The following is a 25,817-nucleotide window of genomic DNA, read 5'->3' as shown; positions in this document are numbered from 1 at the left end:
ATGTCGTCTTTTACTTCAGGATGGAAATCCGTGCCTGAGAGTGGCGAGCCAGGCTCAAAGATGCACACCTTTCTTCCCTTCGTGTCCACAAACAACTGCAAGATGGGAAGAGAGCCTTTCATGGGGGAGGCTGCAGTCCTTTGCTGGAAACTCATTCCTTCAGAGAGGTAATGTCCCCTGGACTCCCCCCCCCCCCCAGGTCTGCCTCTTGGGAGAGGGTGCTCCCCCAGCTCCTCCTTTAGAGGTTCTTTGGGATGGGGCTGTCTCTTGCTGGAATTTGCTTGTTCCAAGGCTTTATTATTTTTATTCTTTTCCATTTTCCAGTGGTCAGAGAGCACAGCTTCTGCCTCAGAGAATGTGCCCTCCTCTCATCCTACCACAACCGCTGCTTTCTTATCCTTGACCCAATTCTGTATCTTTCAACAAGAAACCGAAATCCATAGTATTGTGAAAAAGAGAGCCTTCCTTAGGCGCTCCTTTAAATCTGCAAACATTCAACATGTTTTTCTTTATACTGTTGTAGAATTTTTTTTAACAATTCCATAGGAAAATGACATTTTAGTAAAGGAGCCTGTTTTCATTCTACCTCAGAAACAGTATCCGATATTGGACTGTGGAAACAGAATAGTTCATAGACACCGAATCAGGCTTGGCTGAGTTCAAATCCTAGAGAATCTAGGACTTCATAGCTCTGTGACTTTGGACAAATGGCCAAGATGTCTGTGCCCCAGCGTCCCTGTCTCTAGGGCGAGGATGGGGATATTACCTACCTCACAGGTAGCAAGTGTGAAGCTCTTAGCCTGACACAACGTAAAACATTTGCTATCTCTAGTCTGATGCTTAAAGCATTAATTAATCCACAGATTCCAAGCTAAATCGTATTCATGTCGGTGAGACTAAAGAAAGAATGCTTGGGTCTCTCCTTCGGCTCACGGAGCGGCGACAGATGTGGTAGGGACAGCAGCAGCCCACCTAGTAATCGTATTCACAGCCTGTCTGAGATAGTCTGAGAGTCACTTTGGAATGGCAGAAACCAGAGTTAAGGGAATAATAATGGCGAAGGGAAGAGAGTTGAACATGTGAGATTATTTCCTGTCAGAAAAAAGGCATATTTCTGAGTATCTAAAGAGGAAGAGGACAAGTGAACACAGGAACCAGATCTGGCAGCCTTACTGAATACAAAGCAGGGCATAAATAGCAGATGAGAAAATGTGTTTTCCTGACAATAAATAAATAAATAAATAAATAAGCAAGCTTGCCTGCCAAAGCCATGCCTCCTAGAGTTCTAACGTGGTGGCTTTGGGTGCTGGCTCTGGGAACAGCACCAATTAGGTCACTGGAGAAGTCCCCTCACCTTTTTCCCTCCAGATAAGCACACAGGCTATGCTGTTTTCACACTTTTTTTTTTTTTAAAGATTTTATTTATTTATTCAACAGAGATAGAGACAGCCAGCGAGAGAGGGAACACAAGCAGGGGGAGTGGGAGAGGAAGAAGCAGGCTCATAGCAGAGGAGCCTGATGCGGGGCTCAATCCCATAACGCCGGGATCACGCCCTGAGCCGAAGGCAGATGCTTAACCGCTGTGCCACCCAGGCACCCCTGTTCTCACACTTCTAACATAGGAGTAACTGGATGAGTAATTTTGTGTGTGTAACAATCATTTTAAGATTTTATTTTGAAATACTTTAGGCTTACTAGAGAGTTGCCATTTTCATATATCATTCATCCAGCTTCTCCTAATCTGAGCATCTTATATTGCTACAGTGCAATTACTGAGACCGGGAAATCAATACTAATGCAATGCTATTAACTAATCTACAGGGTTGAGTTGAATTTTGTCAATTTTCCCACAATTAGTACAGCAAACTCCAGGAAAATTTAGCTGATTTTTGTCTAGAATTTTTGGTGATAGGGAGAGGAATCATGAGTTCTCCGAATTCGTGGTTCCATTTTGTCTTTTTTTTTTTTTTTTTTTTAAGAGAGAGAGAGAGAGAACAGGAGTAGGGAGAGGGGCAGAGGGAGAGAGAATTCCAAGCAGACTCTCTGCTGAGTGTGGAGCCCCATGCAAGGCTCGATCTCAGGACCCTGAGATCACGACCTCAGCCAAAATCAAAAGTCAGACGCTGAACAGACTGAGCCACCCAGGCACCCCCCATTTTGTCTTTAGGACCCTAACTTTGCACTATCCAATTTGAAAAAGGGGGCTTCTTCCATTCTGCCGGCTTTGTCTCCCCCAGAACCAAATGTTCTGAACACAGCCCCTTCCAAACACGTGTACTTTCCAATGACTTCCTTTCCTTTGTCTATATTTGATGTCATTTGGTTTTGTGTTTTTGGATTTGAAGGGATTTAGTATTTCTTTCTTTCTTTAAAAAATTTTTTTTATTAAGTAGGCTCCAACACCCAGCATGGGGCCCAATGTGGGGGCTTGAACTCAGGACCCTGAGATCAAGACCTGAGCCAAGATCAAGAGTCCGATGCTTAATCGACTGAGCCAACCAGGTGCCCTGGATTTAGTATATATATATATATATATATATATATATATATATATATAAAAGATTTTATTTATTTACTTGACAGAGAGACAGCCAGCTAGAGAGGGAACATAAGCAGGGGGAGTAGGAGAGGAAGAAGCAGGCTCCCAGCGGAGGATCCCGATACGGGGCTTGATCCCAGAACCCTGGGATCACGCTCTGAGCTGAAGGCAGATGCCTAACGACTGTGCTACCCAGGCGCCCCAGGATTTAGTATATTTCTGGCAGTGATTTGAGATCATCCCTTGACCCCATCCGTATTTTCCCTCTTCACTCTTCCATCATTTTTTTTTCTCTCCATTTGCTTTTGTTCATGTCAGAGCCTGGCGGTGAGGTAGGGATGTGTGTGAGAAAGAGATAGCATGTGCCGGGATTAGGGATTTTTCTTTATACACAGTTATTTAAAATCTGGGTATTCTCTATCTTAAGTTATGCTGAAGGCCTGGTTTTGTGTCAATAAACTCTTCCTTTCTTATTACTTTTATTATTTTCCACATACCCAGAAATTCTCGGGGTTTTGTTTTGTTTTATGGATGATAAAGACACAGGTGGTAACTGGACAGTATCCTGAGGGGTCTCATGATCTAGTCTCCTATCATCAGGGAATGTTTGCCCCCTACAGGAGCTACGTCATGTGGACTTAAGGAAAGAAGATTCTGTTAAAGATAAGGCTTACAAAGAATCCCCACATTCTCGAAAATCTCATACGGCAAGAACCTTATTACATTGTTGTTTCCTCATGTAGGTTCAGGAATTTCAAGACGATATTAAAAAATGTGGGCAAACATAGTAAGCAGCATGTTATGGTTGAAAGTTAATTTCTAATGAAACAAAAGGATAACTTTTTTTTTTTTGTTAAATTATAGGGAAAGGAAAAGAATCTTATTCTTTGTCAGAACTGCAAAGATGTGATCATTTTAACAAGCGAAATTTTCTTTTGGATTTTTCATTACTTACTAGTTAAATTTTCATCTAAGTATTCCTTAACATAGAGGATGCTTAGTGTTACAGATGGAATGTTTGTGTTCCCCCAAAATGCATATGTTGAAATCTTAACCCACAGTGTGATGGTAGTAAGGAGTGGGGCCTTTTGGAGAATATCAGGTCCTAAGGGTGGAGCCTTCATAAATGAGATTAGTGCCCTTATAAAAGAGACCCCTAGAGAGCTCTCTTTCCTCCTCCTCCGTGAAAGGATACAAGCCAGCAGCCTGCAGACCAGAGGAAAGCCTCAATAGAACCCTGTCCTCAGATTTCCAGCCTCCAGAAGTGTGAGAAATCAATTTCTGCTTATGAGCCACCCAGTAACTTGTTATAGCGGCCTGCACTAAGACACTTAGCTTGTTACACATAGGAAAACAGAGTTAAAAGTCAAAGTTTCAAGGTCTTTGTTCATATATACCACATATCTACAGTTTCTTGTCAGATTATTTTTAATGTTAACTGCAGTGACCAACGTGATTTATGACCTCACTTTTTTTTGCTAATAGTTCAAGTAGTGTGTTAGGGGAACTCATTCGTAAGTGGGCTGTATACAACCCTTAACTGTGGTTGATTTCGATCATCAGCTCAATGGGTGGTATGGCTGATCTCTAGCACCATTAATTTTCAAATCATGTCTATTGCACCATAAGGATGATAAAAGCGTAAGGAACTTGAAGTCACACTGCACATGACTTCAGGGTCATAAACGTGTCATGTTGACAACACTACAGTCTGCCAAGCGTTCTGATGCTAGCAGAGATCTTAAATCCTTCACTGCCAACAATTTCACATGACACAGGATGGAAAGGATCCCAAGATCTTACATTAAGCCCACTCTTAAACATCTTGATCTTAACCACTTTACAGATGTCTTTTTTGTTCCTAGCGTTACCAACTTTGTCTTTTCAAATAAAAGCTTCTCCCATTTATGTGCTCCTTATGACTTTAACTCTCGCCTTTTAAACCACTGGAAAGAGGTTCTCAATAAATCACCGCTTGTCTTTTAAGTTATATCAATATTTAAAGAAGCAATTTTCTTTTAGCTCTTTTGACTGAAAATGGAATTATATCAATTGTTGGCCTATGAACCATTTCCTTATAAATTTAGGGAGTTTTGATGTAAGGAGGAAGTGAAGGTTCAGAATTTCAAAAGTTCTCTTTATGATTTAGCTTCTTTCCTCCAGATCCTTGATTTTCAGTGTTTTATATAACAATGATTTTGGTGGTTGGCTTTACTCTACTCATCACTGTGGCTCCCTTCTTAATCTTGGATTCACATTTTCAGTTTTATTTTTTCTGATCTTATGCCCTATTGATTCTTCAGCTTGTTTCTTGTTATTGCTTTGCCAGAATCCATATCCTTGTTTTGAGATGAAGTTTTAACCAAGAGTTTCGTATGGTCTGGAAAACAGTATTGACTCTTCTAATTTTTTCATTTATTATGACAACTTTATTAATCAAACAGGATGTGACATCCACTGTGATAGAAACTGAGAATGCAGTCCCGCCTGCCCTGAAGAAATTCAATCTAGTGGAGTAGATAAAAGAACTAGGATACACTCTGGAGAGTGTTAAGATTGAGGTGTGGACAAGGTGAAGTGCCACCACAGAGAAGGCACAGAAAAAGGAGAAGACCTTACATTAGCCGGGGGTGGAATCGGGAGCAATCAGAAAGCTTTACAAAGGAGCTGGCTTTTGATCTGAGTCATGAAAAATTAATAGGAGTTTAATAAGCTCTCTCTCCCTGTCTCCTAACTCTTACTTTCAACAAAAGCTTTGATTTTAAAAACATCATTTTTATCCTTTATGTCTTTCTCCTGTTAGCATCCTATTTCACTTTTTTCTCATCAGGACTCACCTTCTTGAAAAAATAGTCTGCTCTATTTTCTTAACAACCAAGCACTCATCCATCAGAGCTATCCAGATTGTGCTCTAGCCATGGACAAAAACTCTCCGTCAATTCTCATAGATGATGTCCTAATTGCCAAATTCAATACCAACGTTTCTTTCCTATTTGAGCTTTCTGTATCATTTGGTACAAGTTACCACCTCCTTCTTGAAACTATGATCTATTTACTTTCTTGCTATCACTTTCTCCAATGTTCTTCACTTCTGGATGGTCATGCGAAAGTTTTCCTTAGGTAATTTCTCTTCCACCTTGTACTACTTAAAGAATCCTACAGGATACAGAGCTCTAGGGTTCCCTTGATTAATTAGATACTTTATTTAAGAACAGCCAAATGCATGATCCAGAACTATCTAGAGCTGAGGGCTGGACCTGCGTTTCTCTGGAGCAGATGCCCTGCAGGGATACCATTATTCTGACATCAGTTGATGCATATGCAGTGTCTGTACGGGGTCTACTCTATGTAAGATTCTAAGGACAAAGGAGGTGTGTACATGACTAGTTAACAAATTATATGCGAATATCAAATGGGCTTATATTTGTTTTCCTTCTTCTATTAATATTCTTGGCTGCTTACTTGTTTGGCAGAGATAATTTTGGCTTATATATTTACCCTTGCTTTTATTAAACCCATTGGCTTTATGGTTCTTTTCTGTTTGCAATATTTCCAGCAGCAACTGACTCAACTCCTATACAATCCACAGTCATGTATTATTCACTCCTTCTATGTCATTAAGAATAATGTTGAATTGGAAAAGGATGATGATCCATCCTAATAGTACCTCATTAGACACTCCTCTCCAACTGTATGGTGAGCTATTTATTCAGTGCCCGTGACCAGCATCCTTTTACCTACATTTCATCAATAACAACTTTAACCAGGCTGTCATTATTTACCAATTTCCCAAATTTCTTTTCTTCATTTTTCTCTTTAAAAAATAGAGCCATATAAAACCCATTATCAATGGCTCATTGATTTTTATGTCCCTCCCTATTTGTTAGCAGGCTTTTATTTTCTCTGCCCTCTTTTTTTTTTTTTTTTTCACTCTCAATATTTAAAAACTCTACTCACTAACTCAGTCTGTGTGTTTTCCTCTGTCAGTCTTCCCCACTGGAAGTTTCCTTTTTCAGATTCTGTTCATTGGTTCTTAACAGACTTTTGTTTTTTCATATATCTTATATTATAAGTTCCATACTAGACAGTAAGCTGTTGGAGAGAAAGGAAAAGATGACGTGTGTGCTTTTAAAGTGAGCGCTTCACAAATGACGTCTTTTCTAGGTGATAATGAGTGAGAATCACAAATATGTTTTATGAAATGATTCTCTCATGTTCAGCTTTTGGCAGCTCTTATTTTCAGAAATAGTAGCAAGCTCCTAAGACACAGAAGGGGTTGGAGGAGCTGAGGATCTTTATCTGCAGGAGCCACATTTTAAGGATTTCGCTTTGGCTGTGCCTCTTGCTGTTGGAACAAAGATCATAGGTATTGATCATCACATCCCCAAGTGCTGGAGAAAACGTTCTCCATAAAATCAACGCCATCTGCTGAGCTTCCTATCTTTCACGATTTTCATATTTTGTTTCATATTGTGTATTTAAATATTTTAATTACTAGTACCTTTTAGTTTTCATTTGTGTAGGAGTTTTTTTTTTTTTTTTTTAAAGATTTTATTTATTTATTCGACAGAGATAGAGACAGCCAGTGAGAGAGGGAACACAAGCAGGGGGAGTGGGAGAGGAAGAAGCAGGCTCATAGCAGAGGAGCCTGATGTGGGGCTCGATCCCATAACGCCGGGATCACGCCCTGAGCTGAAGGCAGACGCTTAACCGCTGTGCCACCCAGGCGCCCCTGTGTAGGAGTTTTTAAAGTGAAGGGCACTAGTACACACATGAAATACAACAGTAATTACAGGGAATTACGTGGAAGGATGTTGTGGAAATTATCTGGATTCTTCAACCAATTACTGCATGCCTCTCACTCTGCAGAGAAAAAAATTTAATTAAACCTTTCTTACAATACAACAATATGAAGGGGAGAACCCAGTCTTATAGCTCTATAAAGATTATACTCAGAAATTTAGATTTTCAATTAAATGACAGTGTTCTTACATTTGATTTGTGTCTCCTAAATCGGAGATACTTTTAAATTTCTTCTTTTTTTTTCTTATACTCCTAACCGTTATATAAACCTTATTTATTATAATATTACCTGATTTTTCTATATTAAAAAGCTGAAAATAATCATGGGTTAATATTATTAACTGCTTTTTCTTTTCCTTTGAGCATTTCCTTTATGGTTCTCAATATTTGCTTATTCCATTTATTCTGCTATTCTTCCATGGCACGTGAGAGCTTCCCATCTTACAGACAGCCTCATTAAGAAAGGTTTTCCTGAGGCACGTGTGTGGCGCAGTCGTTAAGCGTCTGCCTTCGGCTCAGGGCGTGATCCTGGCGTTCTGGGATCGAGCCCCAAGTCAGGCTCCTCCACTGGGAGCCTGCTTCTTCCTCTCCCACTCCCCCTGTTTGTGTTCCCTCTCTCATTGGCTGTCTCTCTCTCTGTCAAATAAATAAATAAAGTAAAAAAAAAAAAAAAAAAAAAAAGGTTTTCCTAAGAGGGAAGTGCGAGCATATACAGGAAATTTAGAAAATTAAGTCAAATCCAGTCTTAATAATATTACTCCTATATACATCATCCCTACCACCTCCAATTTTGACTTTTCTTTCCCTTTCTTTTTTCATTTTGGGAATAGATTTCTTCTGAAACTATCTTTCAACTTTTTTGATTCTTATCACCTTCAAAACCTAATGAGGAGTAACTGATACTGAAATTTCTATCCCACAGTAACAACCAGAAAGCAGAATGAAATCTATAAATAATTGTTTACAGATACTGAATGACAGAACAGGGCTGTGACTCTGAGGGTGGGAAACAAAGTGAGTCCTCTGATTGGCTCTGGCTTTCTCTGTGAATCTGCTTTCTGGGCTCTAGTACATGGAGGAACTCAAGTAGATCACTGAAATATTGGTACCTTAAAGAGGCAGAGATCAGACACTGGGGAGACCGAAGTGGCAGGTAACTGTGGGGCACAGTAGCATAGAGAATGGAGCTGTGCATGTAGAGGAGGAGATCAATGAATATTTATTGGGATCATCTGGAGTCTTTGCTGAATACTAAGCTGTGCAAATACTGGTTCTAGAAGATTCTATTAAACTTGACTCTATTCTAGAAGCAAGCTAGGTTTAGGAGAACTGGCATGGAGCAGTTATCAGGAAGCTGTAAGATAAACTGTTCCCAGATCTCAAAAGGGCTTAGAGACATTCAAGTGCCAACAAAGCAATAATGGAGACACTCTGTTAAACACTGGCATTAAGTAGAGAGACCAGAGTGGACACACTTTACTGGAAAGGATAAAACAGCCCTGGAATAAAGACTACTGTAGATAAGTCCTGGCAAAATCTAAAATCAATAAGCTGATCAACAAATAAACTCAACTGCCTGATAAAAGACAACTCTATTCTACCTTTTTAAATAGAATGCAAAACTCAGACTCTTGATAATGTAACTATTATATTGTTCAACATCCTATAAAAATTGCTAGATATGTGAGGAAACAGTGAAATCTCGGCATAATTTAGACAAAAATTATAAAGAAATTCAGAACTGACAAAGTAGTGGAATTGGCGAAGATAAAACTTTAAAACAGTATAAGAGATCATTGAACATGATGATATTGACATAGAAACTATCCAAACTGAGAGAAAAAAAAAAGGCTGAAATGTATAAATAGAAACTCTAGAGGTGTGATCATATCAAGGGAGATAGAATGTGAATCCCAGAAAGCAGGATGCCCAGAAATAAAATGGAATATATAAGGGTTATATTTTTTAAAATTTGATAAAAAATTTTAACTTTTATATCTAAGAGAGTCAACAAATCACATGCATAGTGTCAATGTTACATTATAAGAAGAGCATATAGGATGGAACCTATATTTGTATGGCCGTTCTTGGAAAATACCATCTGTAAGCACAAGGTCAGTGTACAAAAATCAAATGTACTTCTCTATACCAGCAATGAAGATTTGGAAAATGGATGATTAAAAAATATCACTTATAATATCTTAAAAATAACATGAAATGATTAGAGGTAAGTTAAAACTACATGTAGAAGACTTGTAAAATGAAAGCTACACAATATTGTTGACATAAATAAAAGAGGACCTAAGTAAATGGAGAGATATACCCTATTCTTGGATTGAAAGTGTCAATGTTGTTAAGATGAGTTTTCTCCAAAAAGATCAACTGACCCAAGGGGATTCCATTCAAAATGCTAGCAGGCTTTCAAAATTAAATTTATTTATTTAGGAAGGGAGTAGAAAATGACAAGCTGATTCTAAAATTTATACAGTATTGCAAAATATCTGTAATACTTAAAAGTAGATTACAGAAATAAAACTCATCCACTATAAGACCTAATGGAGGAAAGGTCAGCATTGATATATTAAAATATTTAATTCACATTTTCAGAAACCTGAAGAAAGAATGGTAATAAAACTTTCTACATGCTTACAGATTATTTTTAAATTTTTTACTACTGGAGAATGTTTTCTATATTAATAATTCCCATTGTATATTTTTGGAGTATAAACATCTGTAATGAATGTTTGTATGCAGATATACGATCTGTTAGTGGGAATATAAACTCTTAATATTCCCAATTTGCCCATTTTAAGTATTACAGATGGTGCTATATATAAAGTTATTACCTTATGCCCAACAAATATGAAATTAATATTTTTGTTTTAATAAAAAATAAATTGCATCTAGGCAAATTATTCCTTCACTTCTTATAGAAACTAAATTCTCAGGACCAAATATTATTTACGAAGAATCATAAGCTAAGCTACCACCAGTTTACAATTGGATATTGGTCAAGAAATGTCTTTTGCTGGCTTACTTTTGATTCATAGGAGAGACTTGCATTTGCAGTGTTAGATGCTTGGAGGAGACAGAAATGTAAATATTGACCTAAAATGTTAACAAGATAATGACCAGGAATTTTTCTAAAATGTTTCTAGGAAATTATGGATACATGGTGAACAATGATATATAGACATCACTTCACAGCCTCAAAACCAGCAGACTAGAAATATAAATCCCCTGATACTACCTGCCTACCTACCCTTGAACAAGTAAAATTGTTTTATTTGAATTTATAAAAACATTTTGGGTTTCTGTGAGTCTCTCCTGTATTTGACCTATATGATATAATGTTTTCCCCAGTAGCAGTTTTTCCCTTTGACTGGAAACAAAACGAATTAATCATTTGGGATGCCCTGCTGTAAAAATCTATATTTATTTCTGGTGATTAGGAGTAGAGAAAATACCATGGCTTGAAGTCTGTATTTCTTTGAACTGATATCTAAAAATTAGGTAGAGTCTCTGAATTAGCTCAGACATATTCTTTACTGTGATGATCCACTATATTATTTCATATGCTTACACATATTTTAGAGTATATCAATCTTTAAAACTTATGTGTATCATTTTATTGCAGTTCAGAATTGGCCTTGTTTCTTAGATTTTAGCTTTTGAATTTTCTAAATTTGTGAGTTTAATCTTTTTTTAAATTAAGCGTTAACATGTTTTGCCTCTTTTAATTTTTTTTTTTTTTTAAAGATTTTATTTATTTATTTGACAGAGAGAAAGAGACAGGCAGCGAGAGAGGGAACACAAGTAGGGGGAGTGGGAGAGGAAGAAACAGGCTTCCCAGCATAGGAGCCTGATGCGGGGCTTGATCCCAGAATGCGGGGATCACACCCTGAGCCGAAGGCAGACGCTTAAGGACTGAGCCACCCAGGCGCCCCTGTGAGTTTAATCTTAACCCCCATCATTTATAATTATACATATTTCCATTGAATTTATTAAATATTTGTAATTGAAGAGATGAAACATTTGAAAATTGTCTTCTTTTAAGGTAGTGCTTTCAAAGACCATTCCACTAACATTATAAATAACACTAGCAAATAAAGCCTGCCTATAGGAACAATAATTAGCTTTCCTTTGTGATGGGATAGAATCAGAACTCTACCGAAATTCATTATACGGATCAAATAGTATCTACTAGACACTATTCTACATTTTGTGAAATTATTTTGCTAATATTGTGAAGTTTAGTAGCATTATATTTTAAAAACCAAGAAAAAGCAGAATAGCTGTTCAGGGTATTAAATTGTAGCTTAAGCTTCCCCTTCCCCTAATAGTGCTCAATAAAATTTTACCTAATAACTTCAATTTGACCTAATAATTCTAAAAGGAGGCAAGCCAGGCAATCACCAAGTAATGGTAACATAAAAATATATCTATCTATCAATCTATACATATATAGATATGTTTATATATGTTTTATAATATATATACCATAAAACATATTTTGAAGTTCATCTAATAAATATTTGCTGAATACCTATGTACCAGGAATTTATGAAATACATATCTTAAAAACTATTTATTATTAATTTGTAAATCATATTTTAATTACACATAATTTTCAAAAAATTAAAAGTATATAAAATATTTTAGTATCTTTTCTCTTCTTGTGTCTTTTGAAGCCACTCTCCGAAGGAACCAGTCATAAAAACTTGGTATATATCCTTCTAAACTCTTTCTGTGATTTTACTATCACATAAATAATATTTGTATTCATTCACATTTATACTAGATTTTATATACATCTGCATGTATAAATGAAATCATTAAATAATGTTTTATTTTGTTTAGTTTTCCTGAGAGTTGCTTTTTTTCCTACTTAAAATAAGCCCTTAATACTTAAATACTTAAAAGTGTTTCCATGTCAGTACATAGAGTCTATCAGTATTTTTAACTTTTTTTTTAAATCTCCTTTATAACTCTTAGTGTGAGTATATCCGAATGTTCCCAATTTTTCACTATCAGGTACGATACTGAAATATATGTGCTCATGATTTGGTTACTGTAATTCTCCCTCCACTGATTCCTGGGGTTTGACCAATGTGATTGGCAGGACACACAAACTCCTCTGGAGGAAAACTCGGAGAACACAACACATTTCTCACAAATAGAGTCTGAGTACTGCAAATCCACATGAGATCAGGCAAGCTAGTTCTAAAACCATCATTCACCAGAATACAGCTAACAGTGAGTACTGCTTTCTTTGATTCTAATTTACCCAGGGAATTTGACCCAGATCATCATCCAAAGTAAGTTAGTTTCTGCATCCTGGTTCCTCTGTATTTTCTATGTGGTTTTCATGTTGTACTTACAACAGTATTTCCTCCTCTTTTTCTAAGACAATTCTTTTCTTCTTTCACCTAAACTATTGCATTGTTGGGGGGGGTCCTATGTCTCCTTTATCATAGTTTCCCAAATACTTAGAATAGTGCCTGTGAGCAGTGATCCAGAAGCATTTCTGAATGATTACCTGTTACATATAACATATCAGTTGTTTAATATATTTCTGTGAAAAGGAAGGTAGTACAACTTTAATGTCATGCAAAGCCATAATAATTTAGTTCATCAACATGGGAGCTATCCTATCATCCATTTAGAAAGTTGGTTTCCACTCATTGCTTTACTTTTTCATAGGAAAATAAAAGGCTACTTACTTTTTGTGAAACAAATTATCTTTAAAAGAGAAAGAAGGAGCTGTTTTATAATTTTTTTGATGTTGGTGGATTTAGATATTTAGATACCCTTGATCTAGTAAGATTCTGACTTCCTGCATTCAAACTTCAGCTCCACTCTTTCTAAGCTGCCACCTTAGTTTCTCTGAGGCTCAATTTTCTCCTCTTTAAAATGAATATAAATATGCTTTCCTATAATGAGTATTGTGTGGATTAAATGAGATAGAGCCCAAGTCGTATGTCAAGTGCCAGTCTCTGACAATAAGAGTGCAATATTAATACTAGTAATACACTAATTAATAACAGCATATGGAGTACTGAATAATAACAATGATTAGTAAAAATAAGAATAGGCGTAATAATACTTACTGAGTATTTACTATGTGCCAGGAACTGTTTTTGGTTCTTCATATACATTAACTCATTCTGTCTTCATTACAACACTTTAAGATGGGCACTGTTGTGTCCCTATTGTATAGATGAGAGAACTAGGGCTCAGAGGTAAATAATGGACCAAGATTATGTGGTTAAATAGAGAAACCAGGCTTCAAATTCAGGAATCAGCTGCTGGTGGTACTGGAGATGATAAATAAAGAAATAATGACTGCTATCTCTATGTGAGTACTTCCAACTATTGTCCTTTAAGTTCAAAGGCGAGTGAGTTAGAATGCTTCTAGTTTTGAGAATTATGCTAAATGTAATAGTAAGTTCATAATTCTCAGAGGGTATAAAGTTATTGATCCTTTATTTGCTTCTATTAGTTGCTAAATTTTCATCTTGCTGTCAGATTAAGCTATGTCATAAAGAAACACATAAAACTTGAGTAAATTAAATATATTAATTGACTATGTAAAACCATGTTAGTAACCTACATTTGTATACTAATGCAGTAAAATTTCCTTCCATCAAATTTCTACTTTTTCTCTTGTCTTGTCCTTTATGTTTGTTATCTGGATATTGATACAAACAAAAACACTGAACTTCTACTTATAGTATCATGCATGTGGTTAATTATTCCTCACACTGTTTAACATAGTGTCAGATTAGCTCTAAATTTTTAAAAATTAAGGAGAAAATAAAAACAGGATTATGTAATTAGTATTTTTCCTTTATATGTCTTGGTCTGATTAAAAAATTCAGATTTCATAGATGGACGTGGAAGAAAATATAAGAAATACCTCCTTGTATTTAAATATCAAGTTTTAATCTTAAAAGAAAGAAAATTATAGCTACTTAATTATCTCCATAAAATATTAGAAGTTAGGTTAAGCTGATGATTACATTAAAGAAATCAGATAAATCCTGCTCCACCCAGACCCACAGTACTGCTGAGAGTGTTTACAGCCATAGCCATGAACAGAGTTAATACTAACATGGTTATTTTCATTATTTACTGGGAAATTCAACATTATTTGTGTGGAATGTGGGATATTCAGTAGACGGTTTTATGGAGAGATTATAGTATTCAGTTTGCTAGTTGTAAGTAAGCAAAGGGACAGATTATTGTCATCCTTATGGAATTAAATTCTATTTGGGAAGATATAGTTTATACCTATGGATGGCTTGGAAAACATTTAAAGGAACATATAATGTATGGACATAAGACTGTAGAAAAAGTAGATATTGCGAGTATGAGAAAGATAGAAATTAAAGATGTGGTTTGAACTGCATAGAGGGAATAAAGAGTAGAAGTTTGTGTAACAGTCTCTTCCAAGCCATGCTTTGAAAGGGTTGATGTTATAATCAGAAGTCTAAAGGAAGATCATTTAAATTCCATTCTCTACATTCCCCACAGGTCTACCACTTCTTTTGATGTCAATGTAAGAAAACTGCCTTTACCTACTTCTTTGCAGGAAAAATAAAATCAAAGCCGATAAAGAAAAAGATCCCCTGAACTTTCTCTCAACATCCCTGCAAACTTAAATGAATGCATAATGCATAATGATTCCCAGCTTCCACTTCAAGGAAGGAACTGATGTTCAAGCTGCAGGGTGTGCTGTGACAGTCTGCCCCTGAAATCCCTTCAGGGTCGGTCTCAGCTGTAGAGAGACTCCCTGTCAAGTTCCCACCTTTACCAAGACACCAAACCCAGGGACTGATCATAGTAGAACTGTATAGACCTTGGACAAACTGAAGGGCCATTCTAGCTCCAGGGCTCCCTATGGGATGAGCCAAGGCTGTCATTAAAACTGCCATATAGCGTTCTTTCTTTTTCTTTCTAATAATGGTCCCTTCAACACTTTTCCAAAGCTAGATCCTATTAGTGCCTAATTAGCACCCTGCACACATCATTTAACATGGTCAGCCATGCCTTTTGAAATGGTCTGTCAATTTGTCTTTGAAGTCAATATATTCCTTTACAGTCTTTCTTTACAGTCTCTTTACAGTCTCATCTCCTTCACCTAACTTTTTCTTTTCTTCTTTCTTTCTTTTCTTTCTTTCCTCTCTTTCCTTCCTTCCTCCCTCCCTCCTTCTTTTCTTTCTTTCCTTCTTCCTCCCTCCCTCTTTCTTTCTTTCTTTCTTTCTTTCTTTCTTTCTTTCTTTCTTTCTTTCTTTCTTTCTTTCTTTCAAAAGAGAGAGGGAGGGCAATTTGGGAAGGGAGAGAGATTCGGAGAGGAGAGGTAAAGAGAGACTCTTAATAGGCTTCACGCCCAGCATGGAGCCCAATGTGGGGCTTGAACTCACCACTCTGGGATTATGACCTCAGCCAAAATCAAGAGTCGGATGCTTAACCACCCAGGTGCCCCTTCCTTCACCTAACTCTTAAATGTTGCTCTATCTTAGGATTCATCCTAGATCCTCATGTACACATGATCTCCCTAGACATGAATGAATAAATCTCATTCATTTTCATGGTTTCAATTACCATCCACATGTTTAAAAGTCACAAAACTACACCTTCAAGCCAACATTTTTCTCCTGTAATCAACATCAACAAATGGAACTCCTTATTGGCTTAAAATTGGAATGCCCACAGTGGTCTAAAACTCTCATTTATGCCCCCAACATTCAGGGATTCAGTGAATCACTAAGTCTTGTTGCATCTACTTCAAAAACACTTCTGTATTCTAACATCCTTCTTTCTTTTTCTTTTTTTGGTGGGGCCGGGGGCTTGTGAGGACCCTCATCTTTATTAACTCTAGTTCAGGCTATCACTCTTTACCCTTCTGTATTCTCTTCATTTTCGTTCATCTCTTCACCTTCCCATTGATTTAGAGCTGGGGCCAGAAAACTTTCTTTGTAAAGGACCAGACAGTAACTATTTTAGGTTTTGTGACTCAGACGGTCACTGTTGCAACTTCTCAATTCAGCCACATGAATTTAGACGCCACATGAGTGACATGAAAGCACGCACAGGCAAAATGAAAATGAATGGTCATGCATGTATCTCAATAAAACTTTATTTAAAGAAGTAAAACAGGGTAAAGGCCAGATTTCCTTTGTTTGCCAATGCCTGAGCTAAGTCACTATTTTTCCCAAAACTTTTTCCTAACTTCCACTCTTTCTTTAGATCTCAACTTAGATATTACCTGCCTCTGTTCCTTTGCATGTGTTTCCAACACTTTATTTTCCCTATTACATTTTATTTTAGTTATGTATGTAATTGCATGTTACCCCATTAGCTTACAAACTGCAGTAGAGTAGCAACCAAACCTATCTTGATAGTATTTGTATCCCTAGGATTTGTACAGTGTTTGGCCCAAGGTAGGCCTAATAAGTATATCTGGATGAATGAAAGCATACTCAAAAGTATGGATTTGGGAATAAGCTAGATGTATTTAGGGGAAACCAGAATTGCTTAAAGGCAAAACAGGCTATGGGTATGGGTAGCAATCTGATGTGAGATACGATTATACTTTCTTAGAAGATGCATAGAATCAGTAAATTATCTTGAAAACATTCTAAGGTTTGAAACAGCCTTAGGAATTATATATTGCAGCAGTGAGCTGGACTAAATTTTATTTTGCTTCCATATGATTCAAAGGTATAATGCACTTCCATCAATACGGCATGCCTAATGAATTTTCAGTGTAGGTTGGAGGGGTTCTGGTGAACGTAAAGGAAATTGGTCCCAGGACCTGACTGCCTGTCCAATTTGGACTCAATCTAATTGTCCTTTCTCATGCATATTTTCTCAAAGCCAAATGCCTCATTTCAATTACTTCCACAGGCTTTTTTATTTTTTCCCCCTGCCTCTGAATCTTTTCATCTGCTATTACTTCTGCCCTAAGCAACCATCCCTCTGTTTTTCATTTGGCTTCTTTCTTCTCAGCCTTCAAGTTTCAGAGGGGATTCTTTGGGTTAACTGCCTACATGCTGATCATCCTACCCTTGTAGTCTCTTTTCACTGTATCAGATTGCTTTTTAGAACCAATCACCAGCTATTGGAAATTGGCAGTGTTACTGGAAACGCATTGTGCCCCAGATTCTCTGTGAGGAGAAGATAATGATAGCACTTACCACACTGGTTTATGCGAGAATTGAATAAATTAAAGTCTTGAAATCTTTCTGGAAAATAATATAGGTTGGCTGTGTAAAATAAAGATGATTCATTTAAATATTAATTATAGGATTATTAATGGTGATTGTATTACTACTTACTAATTAACCATTATTAACTATTGTTTATTAATTATCTCCCTCACTAGACTGTATAATCAATTAGAAAAGGGCCATATGTGATTTTGTTCTAAATTATATACCCAGTGCCTATGGCTGTGACTGGCACTGCAGTTACTGTTGAATGAATGAGACAGTGCTGGCAGCCTTCTCTCCACTGCCCATGGTTAAAATCCTTGAGCTAACCGGTGTCCAAAGCTAGACCAAGAAGCAGAGGTCTACAGAGGAATATACCTTGCTCAGGTCACCTAATCAGCAGGTTTAAAGTAGGGAATTAAGCTGGAGAAATTTATCTTGTCCAGGCCTGCCTATGCCAGATTTTATTTCACCAACTGCTAAATATTTACAAGATTTTGAATGCCACACAGGACTTCCCATCTCTTCACCAGTTTCCACTGGTAAAGCAGTTGTGTATGGGAAGTTTTCAATTCAAATACTGTCTCACTCCAAAGTTTGTTCCTATGTCCAAGTTTATGAGTATAAGGAGGCATTAGATAAGCAAGTTATTTGCTTCTACCGGAGGTTGGTTGTCACTAGTTCCCTCTCGTGTACATGTCTGTGTGTCTAAGTATTTCAGAAATAGAAGCTTTTGTACTTAAAATTAAAAGTGAGGAAGAAACCAATGGCAGCCAGTCAGGCAAAGTGGGAGCTACATCGTTCACATAAAACGAATAAAAGCATTTCTAGTACTAGAGGATGAATATTCCAAACTACATAGCTTACACTTGAACAATAAATATACATTTAAAATATTTGACTGATGTTAAAACAGGTACTTAATTCCTGAGAAAACTGTTTTGAAACTATTGCATAGATACCAGAGGAAAAGCAGCTTATCTATTTTGGAAAATAAGACTGTTACATTTACTTTCAAGTATGCTGGTAAACAAACATTCAAGGTTACACCTTACAATGTATTTTTACGGTAACAATATTTCCCATTAAGCACAGCACAATAAATCCTTTTAAGTCTTTTTTGGATGTATTTTTCTCTGAGCTGTATTTAGCCTTGAACAAGGCATCCTGATGAAAAAATTTCCTAGAAACCAATGTTGAAAAACAAGAACTTATGAAATCCCATTTTATCTACAAAGAGACAGCAATGAAAAGAAAAAAAAAAAACAACTTATTACAACAAATGAAAAATTGTAACTCCTTTGCTACTAAAAATTCCTTTTATTGTATTAACACACTGTCAGAACACATAAACCTATTTTGTATAGCAATCAATTCTAAAACAATTACAAAGCTTGCAACACAGCTCTGGAAAAGATCTTTGAGTTGTCCTGGCTGAAAAAATTCTCTGAAAATAATAGAACTATAATTTTGAAGGAAGGGGCCTAGGAATTGTTTTTCCTAGGGAAAAATATTAAAAAAAAATAAACATTTAGGTTTTTTTTAATCAAACTAGGAAACACTGATACACATAAAAATAGAAATCATCATTAATATTTGGTATCCATGGGTCATTTTTGTGTGCATTTGGTATATAACCATTCGTTCTTTTTATTCTGTATTTCTTTTCATTTGAAAGGGATGCTACTAACTGTAATGGGATACTATTTTGAGCAAGTATGACTGTTTTTCTTTTCTTCCCCACCATAGAGCTAGGTGAATGTTATCCCCATAGAGAAACTCTTTTGCCAATATGGTACCTAAAACAGTAGAGTAGCAATAACTGAAAGACAGATAGGTAAAACCCCTATGTTTCTCAGTTGTACACATAATTCGTAATGTGTAAAAAAGTTACCATGAATATCTCTAGAAGAGCACAGAAGTACATGACATTAAATTTGCATATCTAGATAAACCAAGGATAAGGAACAGAAGTGTGTTCTGCAGGACTAGAAGCCCTGTTCGGAGGCATCGGTAGAACTAAGTGAAAAACAAAAAAGGAGAAGCAATGAGCTACCTACTAGAATGGAGGACAGCACTCAGACCAATGACCCTCCCTAGAGTGACCCAGACCCTTAAGCTCTTGTGGAAATTCAGATTAATCCTGGGGAGAAGAGGAGGTGAAGAAACTTGAAATGACAATAATAATCGTAAAGAGACTGAGACTGCATTCAGGGGGGCTCAGTTTCCACGAATTGGAAAGCTTAACTTTTTGGCAACAATTCACAGAGGTGATTTTAGTTGACTTATAGCTAAAGAGATCTCACCGCATATCCAAGATGCATATTTTAACCTGTTAACAAATACATTCATAAATGTAACAGTTTCTCAAATGCTAATATATTTTATTTTAATATTTATTTATTAATTTATTATTATTATTTTATTTTATTTTTTTAGTAATCTCTACCCCCAGTGTGGTGCTAGAACTCAAAACCCCAAGATCAAGAGTCGCACGTTCTACCAACTGAGCCAGCCAGGCACCCCTCAAATGTCAATATAGTTTAAACATTTTTCCATAGCAGTATCTCTACCAAATAATTTAAATTTAACACCCATATAATTTTTCATTGTATGAGTTTATTGTAATATATTTAACAAATTCCTTTTTTTTGGATATGCCTTGTTTCCCACATCTTTATATAGTTGCACATAAATTATTTTCATCTTTTCCTTTAAATTAAAAGTCTAACTCTTTAATTGCTAGATCACATGATAGCTACCTTTTGAATTTTTTTATGTGGAAAATCAAATATTTCTCTAGAAATATTATACCAATACACATGGCTGAACAGTATCCATAATGGATCTTTTCACTGTTACGTGGGGAGCAAGGAATAGGAAAAAATTTGGAAATTTGATAAACATTTAATATTAACTCAGGTTTTTAGAGACACTTTATTATAAGTAGATTTAAATGTTTGTCTTTAGGTAACTGGCTGTTTATTTTTCATTTACTAATTTTTCAAATGATACTTATTTATCTGACTGTTTTTATATACAATATTAATGTTGATTCTGCCTGTAATAAAATATTTCCAGTTGATCTCTTCATTTTTAATTAATTTTTTGGAATAAATTTAGTTTCTCATAACATTAAGTAACATAGTAAATAGTGTTCCTGTATACCCTCAGCCTAATTTCCCCCAATGTTAACATCTTACATAACCATGGTGCATTCGAAAAAACTAAGAATTTCAGTCTGGTATAATATATTAACTAAACTGTAGATTTCATTTAGACTTCACCAGTTTTCCCACTAATGTCCTTTCTCTGTTCCAGAATCTAATCCTGGATACCCCATTTCATTTTGTAATCCTGACTTTTTAGTTTACTTCAGCCTGTGACAATTTCTCTGTCTAGTTTTTCATTACTGAAACTTTTGAAAACTACTAGTCAGGTATTTTGTAGAAAGGTCTTCAATTTGTGTTTGCCTCATGTTTTCTCATGATTACACTAAGATTATTATGGGTGTGGGGGAAGAATACCACAAAGGTGAGGTGTACTTCTACCATGGTTAGTGTTATATGTCAACTTGGCTGGGCTATATTACCCAGTTTTTTAATCAAACACTAATTTAGGTGGTGTTGTAAAGGCATTTTATAGATATGATTAATATCTACAATGAAGGGACATTAAGAAGATTATTCTAAAAAATGTGGGTGGATGTCATCCAACCACTTGAAAGCTTTAAGAACAAAGACAACTTTCCTGGAAAAGAAGGAATTCTGCCTTAAGGGTGCAGAATCAAATCCTGTCTGAGTTTCCAGCCTGAGTTTCCATTGCCCTACAAGATTTAGATTGCCAGTCCCAACAATCACCTGAGCCAATTCCTTTATATAAATCTATATCTCTATATCACCATATCTATCTACTGTCCATGTATCTATTTACTTTCCAACCCACCTCTCTTATCTACTACTGTTACTATTTTCTGGAGAATACTGACTGATACATCTTTTCATTGCTTGATAACAGGAGATAAATAGAATGAACATGACTCATGATGGGAGAGGTTAACCTTGATCACTTGGTATAGTTGATACCTGCCAGGTTCCCTTTCTGTAAAGCTTCTATTTTTCCCTTATGATTCTCTACATTTTACAAAGAGTTGTTAATTCCAACGGATAGTCAAGTAGATTGGAATTAAGTTCTACTTCTTTGGAAGGGCAACTGTCTACATGTATTATTTGGAATTCTTCACTAAGGAAGACTTATTCCTTCTTCCTCATTTCTTTATTCATTTGACCTTTTATTTATCTCAATATTGATGAATATATACTTATTTTGTATTTTAGGTTGTAATACAATATTATCATTTATTTTATTGCTCAAATTTTTCCAGGTGTGGCCATTGGGAATTCTTTTAATTGGCTCCTGTATCCTTTTTACACACCCCCAGCTTCGTTTTGCTTTCTTTGAACTTCCTTTCTGGCACTTCAAGATCTCCCAAATCATCTTGCCCTATTTTCCAAGCCCCAAGAATCAGTCATTTTTTCCAAAGGACCTTGGTTAAACTTACTGGAGAACTGTATTTGGAAAACAAGAGCTGAGTTCTCAGTGTGCTCACTGATATGTCATTGTTTGTAGGCCCTGTCAATAGACGAGCTAAGAAATATATGTGTGTACACAAAGCTATGCATATGCACATATCTGAAGTGACTCCTCTGCTAATCCAGTATCACAGGACATTCTAGACCTCCTCTTGTGCTTATTTTTAACTTTTTAATTTGACAATGAGGAAACTGGTTACCATTAACTATAATTTATTTACTTGCTTGCTTAACTGTAGAATACATGTAAAGTAGTTTCAGAATTGGTAACCCAGGGGCGCCTGGGTGGCTCAGTCATGAAGTGTCTGGTCATGATCGCAGGGTCATGGGATCGAGACCCGCATCAGGCTCCCCGCTCAGCGGGAGCCTGCTTCTCCCTCTTCCTCTGCCTGCTGTTGCCCCTGCTTGTACACACTCTCTCTCTGTGTCCAGTAAATTAATAAAATCTAAAAAAAAAAAAAAAAGAATTGGTAACCTATACTCTTCTGGGAAATCAATTTAATAACTAGAGTACAATCTTTATATATGGTTCTTTTAGTCTGTAGTTTTAACAATATTCAGTAGAAACATTGTTTCCAAAGCTACTCAGGTCAGTTCCTTTTTACCTTCATTTTCATCAATGAAGTCATACTATAATTTAATTTGCTGTTTCTTCTATTAAAGGTGGGGACAATGCTATTTGCAACTCAGCACATCATTAAATTGATTCTAGAAGTCTGGAATTGTTGATAAAGGCTTCAAGGAATTTAATGGGAAATATTTTTAACAAATTGCACAAGATCAACTGGATATCATATACTTTTAAAAATTGACCATTAATTCATACCATACTCAAATATTAACTGAAAATGGATTGTAGATCTAAATATTTAGTCAGAAATCATAAATTTTTTAGAATAAAATCATTAAAAATTTGGGGTAGGCAATGTTTTCTCAGATAGAACACAAATAATGGAAACCATAACATATATCTTTAGAACTAGGTACATAATCACATACCTATGTCTATAAATTTGAATTCATGAAAATGAAATCTTTTCTTTCTGAAAGACACTATTATGAAAATAAAAAGGCAATAATTAGATTGGGAAAAGAGGACTTATAAGACATTTATCAAAGATACTGTATACAGAATGTATAGAAATCTCTTACAATTCAATATTAAGACCACAAACCATGATTTTAAAACACTGATAAACCTGGGCACCTGGGTGGCTTAGTAGGTTAAGCGTCTGACTGGCAGTTTCAGCTCAGGTCATGATCTCATAGGTCCTGAGATCCAGCCACTTGAGTCGGCTTAGGATTCTCTCCCTCTTCCCCTCCCCCACTTGTATGCGCTCACTCTTTATTTAAAATAAATAAATAAATAAATCTTTAAAAAAAACATTGATTAAGACCTCAGACACTTCACAAAATATGCAAATGTTCAATAAGCACATGAAAAAACACAGTATTATTACTTATGAGAGAAACTGCCAAATTAAAATCTCAATGACATAGCCCCACAGACCAAATACAGTTATTAAAATTAACATGAAAAATGCTTACCATAATTTTTGTTCTCGAGGATGTGGACCAACTTGAACTCTCATATACTATTGGTGGAAATGTTTAAGTGGTACCACCATGTTGGAAAATACTTGGTAGTTTTTTACAAAGTGAAGCATACACATACTGTGACTCTTCGGTACTTATTCAAGGAAATAAATGTAGAAAGATGTTTACATCAACATTATACCACCTTCATTTCCAGTAGTCCAAAGCTGGAAACCAAGTGTTCATCCTCAGATGAATCGATAAACTTAAAAGTAGTAAAAGTACTTAAAAGTAAATACACACTTAAAAGTAAATACAAAAACGCAGGGGTGGGGGTGTGCACATGGCAAACCATTGGTAAATACAGATGCATCTCAAAACGTTTATTCTGATTGAGAGAAGCCAGGAAAAAAAAAAAAAAGACTGCAGAACATGATTCCATTTGCAGATAATTCCTGGAAATGCAAACTAATCTGTAGTGACAGAAAGCATATCAGTGATTGCCTGGGGATGTATTAGTATAAGTGGTATAAAGGAATACAAAGAAATTTCTGAAGGTGACAGAAATGTTTTCTTTCTTCAATGTGGTGATAGTTTCATATAGGACCCACATACATTCTGACAATTTTTTTTAATACTTCAAATATACTTTATTAAACCTGTTTTTAAGAATGTACCAAGTCGAGTAGGAGGAGGGTACCGAGAGGTGTGTGTGTGTGTGTGGGGGGGGGTGTCTGATGACTCTAAGATCCCAGCATTCCCTTCGTGCTGTCACCAAGATGGCGACGCCCATGTCACCGCTTTTTCCAGGCAGGCCGGTGGGCTGGCACCTCAGGGCCATCAGAAGTCTTGCCCTTGAGGCTGCCTGACGCCACTCAGGCGCTCACGGTTGCTGGCGGCGCAGAAAACTCAAGAATTCAAGGAGTTCTTACCTGAGAAGGGAATGAAAAGACAGTTTCCGGAGCTCTTCCACGGTGGCAGGGCAGGCAACTCCTCAGACCATCTACAGCGGCTTCACCAACGGCCGTCTCACTTCAGGTGGGGCATCTGCCGGCGCTGCTCGGCCTGTTTCCCTTCCAGGGAGCCGGCCACAAAGTGATCGCACTGGCGGGAGGCGTCACGGTGCTCCTGGGACCTGAGCTGCAGCCTAAGGAGCCTGAGATGTGAGCCGCGTCAGCAAGGGCTGAAAACCCCGGTGGCGGCTAACGCCCAGCCGCCCTTCACAGATGGGCAGACCTGGGGCTGCCTCACGGTGCTGCACAACACGGCCCGGGTCGAGAAGCCGCTGCTGGTGGACTTCCGGCGGCAGTGCGCAGCCGCTTTCCCACGGGCATGCTGCTGAGGGGGCTCTGCCTCCAGACTGGCTCAAGAGCCCCGGGGGCGTGGTGTGGCCTACTTCTTACTCTTGAGGCTCCAGGCCCTTCACCTCTACTGCCTGATCTGGATGTCAGGTCCAGCAGGGTGGATCCGATTAGCTGGGCGCGTCGTATCCGGATACGAGTTCATCCACAAGTTGACCGGAAAGACATGTTCCACGAATTACAACTGGAGCAAATCTGGTGAAGTATGCTGGCAGTGGTGTTTGGCTGCGTAGACCTAAGATATTTCCATTTGAATTCTGTCAGTTCTTTGTCGGGCCGCAGGATGATTTGGTGGAAAGGTACCGGAAGCTCTCCACCTCCCTTTCCCTTCCAGAGATTGACCACATAATGGAGTTACAGGTCGAGAGAGAGGAAAGCGGGGTTCCCAGAAACGACTTGCTGCAAAAGTTAATAGAACTTACTCACGGACAAGAAGGACTGGATTCTGCTAAAAGGTGTGCAGAAGCCTGTTGCCTTAGTAGCATAGATGCACTGGAGGTCATGTGTGATCAAGAGTTAAAATGGCTGTTTAAAGATTTATTTTCTGAATTAGTTCTTGACCCTGGAACAAGCATCCTGAATACAGGCCGCAAAGCAAATGCCATTCTAGGGTATTGGATGATAACACGGGCGGAGTCAGTATAAAGCACAGACAGGCAACAAATCCTGAGAGCGTTTTATTTGTTGGGCGACATATTCTTAAGAATGACTTGCGTTAATTAAAATGGGAAAAAGAAATTGCTACACCATAAAATGGTTTCAGCTGTGA

At 37.0% G+C, this 25,817-nt stretch overlaps 1 pseudogene; it reads left to right on the top strand.

The window, feature by feature from the left end:
* On the top strand, window positions 1–25,817 carry LOC113253567 (tyrosine--tRNA ligase, mitochondrial-like; annotated as a pseudogene).

Source organism: Ursus arctos, unplaced genomic scaffold (genome assembly GCF_023065955.2).
Source record: "Ursus arctos isolate Adak ecotype North America unplaced genomic scaffold, UrsArc2.0 scaffold_17, whole genome shotgun sequence".
NCBI classification, from domain to species: domain Eukaryota; kingdom Metazoa; phylum Chordata; class Mammalia; order Carnivora; family Ursidae; genus Ursus; species Ursus arctos.
Note: the sequence above shows the minus strand (reverse complement) of the source record. Positions and strands in the feature narration are given on the sequence as shown.